Source organism: Humulus lupulus, chromosome 8 (assembly GCF_963169125.1).
Source record: "Humulus lupulus chromosome 8, drHumLupu1.1, whole genome shotgun sequence".
In the NCBI taxonomy this organism is placed as follows: Eukaryota; Viridiplantae; Streptophyta; class Magnoliopsida; order Rosales; family Cannabaceae; genus Humulus; species Humulus lupulus.
The window spans coordinates 107,378,495-107,386,737 of NC_084800.1; the positions used below are offsets into that span (position 1 = coordinate 107,378,495).

The window sequence follows — 8,243 nt, forward strand, 5'->3', positions numbered from 1 at the left end:
TAGCAGCAGTAATACGTACCAGCCATTAGGCGTGGGAGATGAGACCAAGTGGCCATCACCTTCTACCTTTCCGGCAACATGTTCCTACATCGACGCGTGTCACATCATTCTTTTTTCTCATTAATCAATATATATTTTTTCACTAAGTAATATTCTATAAATAGATATATAGTCTTTCTTTTCGTTTAACCTATTTTATTATTATTATTATTATATGTTGTATATTATCTTTACATCAATATCAATCTTCTCCATTCTCTAACATTCGTGACTTTACAGCCCATCTGCTTGGCTTGATCGATTGGGTACTATATATATATATATATATATATATATATATATATATTTAGAGAGAGAGAGAGAGTATAGATACATACATACTGTTATATTAAAGTGGAAAGTGGTTGCTCTTTCTTTTGGTTCTTTTATTTGATCTTTACCTATTTTTAGTTTATTTGATTTAAAAGTTATGGATCATGCACCATGATCATATATATATATATATATATATATATATAAATGTATGATCCTTGTCTTTGAATAAATTAAGGACTTACATACCAAATGGAAAGAAATCATCAAAACAGCTAGGACGGATTGATACCAAATTCTTAGGGAAATTTGATTAATCATACTTACATTAGCTTAATAATTAAAATTTGAACCAAAGTTAACCACCATATGATATCAATGCTCATCTTTCATTTAATACCAAAAATACCCCTCTCATAACACCTTTCCTCTCTATTCTCCCTCTTCCTCTCTACCTCTCTTCACCATACCTCTCTTCACCATACATTCTCTCTCACTCTCTCTTCACCATACGTTTTACACACAAAATTTTTATACTAAAATCTTGCAAGAAAGATACACATTCGGACATTGTGGATTGTTTGAGGAGAAACACCAAGCTTTGTGTTATTTTTGCTCATAGTGAAGATATTAAATGGGTAAGTGATTTTCTTTGATTCTTGTTGTTGTTGGTTGCTTTTATGATTCATAATGCTGTTTATATGTTGGATCTATAGTTTGTTGGTATTTTTTGCTGTTTTTTTGGGTGAAAATCGTGTCATGTGAAAATCTGCGTTTTCTTGGGTTCCCTGAGTTTTTTTCTAAATGCCCGATAGTGTCCGATAGAGACCCGATACAGGCACGATATTTGTTGAGTTTCAAGGTTAGGGATGAAGGTCCGATGGCAACCCGATGGTTGCCCGATAGTTTGGTTACCCGATGGTTATAAGGGTACGATGGCTACCCGATGGTTGCCCCGATTATTATTTTAAATCTACACATCCTTTTAAGTACGATAATGGATCGATAGTAGTCCGATATATGCCCGATAGTTATTATTAAGTTACTGCTGACCTAATAGTACGATGGTACTCGATGTTACCCGATACTTGCCCGATATTAGTGTTTTAAGTGATCAAAAAACATAAATAAAACTTTGCCCGATACCGCCCGATATGGCCCGATACTGGTACGATTCCCAAACATTTGAACTAAATTTCGACATTTTGTTGCCATTTACTGATTTTTTTTCTTTGTACATGATAGGGTCAACTTTGTTCGCGTACTTAATGTATAATGGTGTTTGGGAGCGTGAAGGTAGAGATTGGGTTTTTAATGGAGCCGAAAATTTAACGTTCGAGTTGGAGAAGGACATAACTTACTCACAACTTGTTGAACTTCTGTACTCAGAGCTGGAGGTTGACAAAGTGCAGTATGACCTGAAATTAGAAGTGAATTATAAGTACATGAAAGGGTTAAATCTACATCTTTTTTTCCCAATATAAAACTGGACTTCGTCAGTCTTCTCCCCTCTGAATTTGTGCAACAACAATTGATGGACTAAGGCACCAGAAAAATTTAATGGTTCCGCCATGAAGAACTGTTTGAAAGGGGATTCCTTCACCCTATCCAATAAACCACACTGTATAAATTTTGCTTTAATCTTTGGAAAGTACCAACTGCCGCGCCAAGTGATACGTCCCGTAAAATGTTCCTCTACTGGAACTATCAGTTGTGGAGGTCTTAAGTTCTGCATAAAACAAATAAATACCCAATTAAATAGAATAACAAAAAAAAACATCAAATTTTATATTCTGCAATATACTATCGAGCAACTATCGGAATCTATCGCACCATATCGGACACCAATGAAAAACTGGAACTATAACATTATCGTGCACAATCGTACCTCACATCGTACACCATCGTATTATAACATACACAACAATTTGTTCCCACTATCGGGCACACATCGTACCCAACATCGTACCCTATCGTACCTCCATCTTCAACCTCAAGTTATCAGAAAACACAACCTATCGTACCACCATCGAACCACTATCGTACCCCTATCGTACACTCATCTTCAACCTGAAGTTATGAGAAACACAAATACTATCGTACCCATATCGACCCACTATCGTACCTTATCGTACCTCTAAAAAAACCCAGAAATTTTTTTCAAAATTTTACGGTTTATCAGATGTCACACAGTCAGATTTAACACAGTCAAATTCAACAATACATACTATAACATTTTTTAATGGAGAAGAGATTAAAAAAAACACATACCCTAGACATTTTTGCGCAATGGGGTGTCGGTTTTTCTTCTCCGGTGAGGGGTTGGAGCTTGGTTTTTCTTCGTCTCCGGTGGGGGTTGGGGCTTGGTTTTTCTTCGTCTCCAGTGGGGGTTGGGGCTTGGTTTTTCTACGTCTCCGGTGGGGGTTTTTCCGACCGTCGGGTGAGGGAGAGAGCAGCGTCGGGTGATGGTGGGTGAGGGAGAGAGAAGCGTCGGGTGTGAGTACTTATGTTGCTCGATGGTTTTGTGGGAGTGAAGAGTTGGGATTTGGGAGGGAACGGGAAATGGGCAGGGGAAAAGCCGAAAGGTACGGTTTTTATCAAGTTTTTTTATCACTATCGTGTACCATCGGGTACAATCGTGTACCATCGTACTATTGGGCAAGCATCGGGCACTTATCGGGTACCATCGTGTACAATCGTACTAATAGGTCTGCATTAACTTAATAACAACTATCGGGCATGCATCGGACTCGTATCGATCCATTATCGTACTTAAAGGGTTTGTAGAATGAAAATAAATATCGGGCAACCATCGGGTAGCCATCGAACCTTAATGACCATCGGGTAACCAAAACATATCGGGCAAGCATCGGGTGGCCATCGGACCTCATCACTAACCTTGAAACCCAACAACTATCGTCCCTGCATCGGGCCTATATCGGACACTATCGGGCATTTAGAAAAAAATTCAAGGAACCCAAAAAAACGCAGATTTTCACAGACCACGATTTTCACCAAAAAAACAGCAAAAAATACCAACAAACTACAGATCCAACATCTAAACAGCAATCTAAATCATAAAAACAACCAACAACAACAAGAATCAAAGAAAATTACTTACCCATGTGTATCTTTTTTGCAAGATTTTAGAGAGGAAAGGTATGGGATTTTGTTATGAGAGGGGTATTTTTGGTATTAAATGAAAGATAAGCATTTGTATCATAGGGTGGTTAACTTTGGTTCAAATTTTAATTATTAAGCTAATGTAAGCATGATTTATCAAATTTCCCAATTCTTATCACTACTTTGCATGTCAGAAAGTTACATGTATACATATATTTTATTGTTAATAATAATATATATGAAAAATGATGATTAGTTCTAAGCATAGCCATATGCTAATGAGGACCGCGTTATCGTGTTAACTATAGATCATGATTTTGGTCAGTTGTGTAGTCTGTGCAGTCTAGCTATTTAGAAGGTCTAGAGGAACTGGGCCGGGCAGGCTATAAAATAAAATTGTTTAGCCCTTGCATTAAGGTCTTTGCAAAGAAGGAATTGGGCCTAGAAACATCACGTTGTTTAGCCTATAAAAATATTGTGATATTTTTAAAAATATGAGATTTTAATGTTGCTTATAAAAAATATATGGCTTTTCCATATGTTTATTTTTTGGTATAATTACAGTTGAGTTTTAAAAATCCTGTAATCCTACAAGACATAGTTTCGACAGATCACCTATCGCATGAAGGACACTTCTCGATTTTTTCAAGCTTTGACGGGTTGGTGTTGTCTCACTGGCGATTGTGGTTTCGGCTTGGTCGAGTGCAACGGCGCCGGAACTGCACCAGCGACTCTCGACGAGTTCACGTCTCATCGAAAGCTACGAGGTTTGGCTCATCGACAAGTCCGATCAGTGTCTTGTAATCCAGGGAATCATCCCATCATTTCTTCACCAACATCTTTAATCCTCTCTTTGCATATTCTCCTCATTTCCTGTCTACCTCCATGGCTTTGACCCTTAATGAACATTTATTTTATTTTATTTTAATTAATTAATCCAACCAATACAAAATTTTATACTCGTATACATAATCACAACAATATGTAATTATAGCTACTTATTGTTGCCGAGTGGTATACCACTTTGACGTTGTCAAGCTCAACATTTTCCTCTAAGGCTATGGTTAATGAGTATTTAAGATCATTGATATTGGAACATTGTAGAGTATCACAAGATTACGACAAATTAATTATTTCCTTCTGGGTATTTGAGTTTTTATGATTATGGGAGGTCCTAAATAAAAAAAATATGCTATGCTTTGTACACATGATATTTTCATGCTACTAATTTATATCCATTGTTTTAAAAAATGTCACTCCCATTGTATATTTCTTCTCTCTCTCTAGATCACCTTGTTTTACTCTCATGGCCGACACACCTCCATCACCATCTACCTACCTACATTTTTTTCTTAGATTTCTCATCTCTTTCCCCCACCATTTCTCCTATCTCTTTCTCACTCCATTTCTCTTCTCTCTTAAATTATTCATGGAGACTAAAAATATTATCCAATGATAGTTGTTGATGATTTACAACTTAAACTTACTAAAAATTCAATTAAGACATTAATATATGCATTTTGAACAAATCTGGGCATGATATTTTTTGTTTTTTTTGCAATATTTTTTCTTCAGTATTTTCGTGATTTTTTTATAGTCTAAAACGTTAAAATTTGCAGAAAACTCAATTTGCATCAATGTCCAGCTCGATAGGCCCTTAAAAATCATGATTTTCATGAAAAAACGACATATCTCAATGAAATTTGATGCACCTTGATGAAACTCAATGACATTCATTAAAAATGCAGAATTTTTCACTCGAGTGTTTATTTGAGGTGATTTTTTTTTTAATTTTGATATTTTTTTTTAGAGATCTACACGTTTGAGATGTGTAAATATGTAAAACGCCCTATTCTACTATCATTAATTGATACTTATTTAGAAAAATACAACAATTGTTCAAAAGGTTCACTGAGGCCTTATTAAACCATGCATTATGGGTTCATTTGTTTAAATAAAAATATAAAGTCTTTCATGCAATTTAAAATAAAAAATAGCATAGCCCACTAAAATATAATTAAACGTAATAAGACTCATAAAATCGATCATCGATGTTCTAGATCATTTTCCGTCCATTCGCACCCCACGACATACATACTTTGACCATGGAACACCCCATATGACCATGCATGCCAATCAGAAAATCTATCGCATGTCTGAAAGGGGGAAAAGTAAAGGGGTGAGCTAAAAGTCCACCAAGTACAAACAAGAATAATAATTCACATAAGTACAATACAAAACTATTCTCATCGTACATAAACTTATAATGTCATAACATAGACATTTCATAATTTCATACACTTTATCTGAAAATTCATCATAATAAATCAAGCAAACAGTTCTATGAGGTAACCAGTAAACAATAACCTGGTACATCCTCCTCTTGCCCTCGTGGGCCTCTTGGTGCGTTCGCCCTATGAGTTATGTCATACCTTAGTAACTCTTTTGTTGTGTCGCGTTTCAGCATGCTAACAACACTCTGCTTTTTATACAATCATGCAACACATACATACATAACAACTCATCTCATAACTTGAACATTAAACAGTTCAATATAATCGCGTAATAAATCTAGCTACCTTGCTTACCTCAAGTCCAAGCTATAGAATGCGAGATAGCTTCACAACGAGCCTAGAATAGTCAATCAAACACCGGTCTTAATATAAAGTAAAACTAATCACATCACACAAACACACTCCACGTGTGCATGAGCCATGCACACATGGCACAAGTTGCACCACAACTTATTCATGCAACAAAGTCACATAAAATCACAAAAAGACTAATGTCAATTCTACCAAAAAATTCTCAATGGTTTGAAAACAAGAACCATGAATTTGATTAAATAGCATATATTTGAACGTAAACTTAAACTTGCATGTAACATGCGTATGTGAGATGGTTCTTAAATACTTACTTAAAGTTGGTAACATTTATTACATTATTTTCTTGTCAATTTCACAAAAATTCAGCAAGTATAAAATTAATTACCAACTTGGTTAATACTATATTTTATTCTTTTAAATCATACAATTGTCATTTATAAATTATTACAAATTTTATTTCACTAAAATAGTTCTTTAGCTTTAATTGTACAATATAATAATCTTATTTATTATTTAATAACAATAAAGTGTGACAAAATTTATAATTACTTATAAAATAATTAATTTATAAAAATTAATTAATTTCATAAAAGTACCCTTTTAATTTGACCAAATTTAATAAATAATACCAATAAAATGTGACATAATTTAATCTTTTTTAAGAATATAATTTCTAGATCATAAAAAATCACATTAATTATAATTAACTAAAATTTGGTAAAAGGTTGATACTCACATTTTCAATAAACCAAATTCTAGACATCTTATAAAATAATTTTCTAAACTTTTAAACACTAAAAATCTACATAAATCTTATTAAAGAAAAATACATTATTCATATATGAAATTCACCTTTTACTTGTTTTAGTTTTAAAATATGAATTTGAAGACATAATTTGTTCTCTTTTTAAATTATTTATAAATTACCATAAGATATAAACTAAAAATCAACAAGCAAAATTTATTTTAAATATACTCATAGTTATTTTTAACCATTTTAACGAATTAACCTAACATGCTTCTATACCCTTGTGCATTTCAATATTACAATTAGCATGCAACAAACAATTAAGTCATTTAAAAAACATAAACACCAAAAGAGGTGCCTTGGCCGAGACACACTAACAAGCATAATAAAAATACAAACTAAATTAAGACATTACTACCATGATTCCTAAGTCTAACATACACAACACAAAATATTACCATATAATCAACACCAAACTCAATATGTTTTTTTTTATTTTATTTTATATCAATAGAAATTCTAACATGCTCCTTATTACAATAATATTACAACAACTTTTCATGCTCATAATGAAATAAAATAAATGAACCCTAAGCCTAAAATATGCCATAGCCAAAACCCTAAACACCATAACAATTTCATGAATCACAATTTTTCACATAGATTACCCTCATAACCCAGACTCATACTTCTAATGATACATATACAATATAAACATCATGTTTCTCATGTTCCAATTTTACACAACATGCTCTAATCAACAAGCATGTTTATTAAGATTCAAAGGAAACATATTAAACCCTACAACAAACTTCATGCCGAAACATGCATCAAAATTTTCTTGTTTCCATAATTTAATTAAAAACCTAATCACGTTTCTAATCAAGATATAATAACCACACATGTATTCATCATAGCAATATTGTAAAAACATAGACTACAACATATACCCATCAAGACTACAATGATCAATACATCATCATACATCATAAACAAGCTTTCTCAAAACAACAAACAATAATCCAAAGCCATATACAAAAATATGACAACATCAAAACAACAACAAAAAGGCGAGGATTCTCCATTACCTCCTTGGTAGTGTTCAAGAACACAAAAGCTAATCAATCCTCTGGCACCCTTAGAATTCGAAACCCACAACAAAGAGAAGAAAATATTCTTAGAATTTAGAAGAAGATAGCTTAGACTTAGAGGATTCAAAAAAAAAAAAAAACAAACAAAACAAGATTCTTACCTATGGATTTTCGAAACTCTACTCTTCTTCTCCTTCTCATTCTTTCTTTCTTTCTCTCTTTCTTTTTCTCTTTCTTGTGCTCTCTCTCTCTCTCTCTCATCGGCCAGCCACCAAGAATGAGTCCCCAAAGCTCATTTGTTTCCCTACTTAACCTAGCCAACCCTAAGAGGAAATTTCCAAATCAAAATCCCTATCATTTCCC

General features: G+C 33.5%; 1 long non-coding RNA gene across 1 annotated transcript; it reads right to left on the reverse strand.

Moving 5' to 3' along the window:
- Positions 1-5,605: 5,605 nt before the first annotated feature.
- LOC133793995 (uncharacterized) lies at positions 5,606-8,243 on the reverse strand. The gene is made up of 3 exons (XR_009875068.1): positions 8,042-8,243; positions 7,878-7,926; positions 5,606-6,066 (listed from the first exon to the last, which is right to left on the reverse strand). It is a non-coding gene; the product is annotated as an uncharacterized LOC133793995 (long non-coding RNA).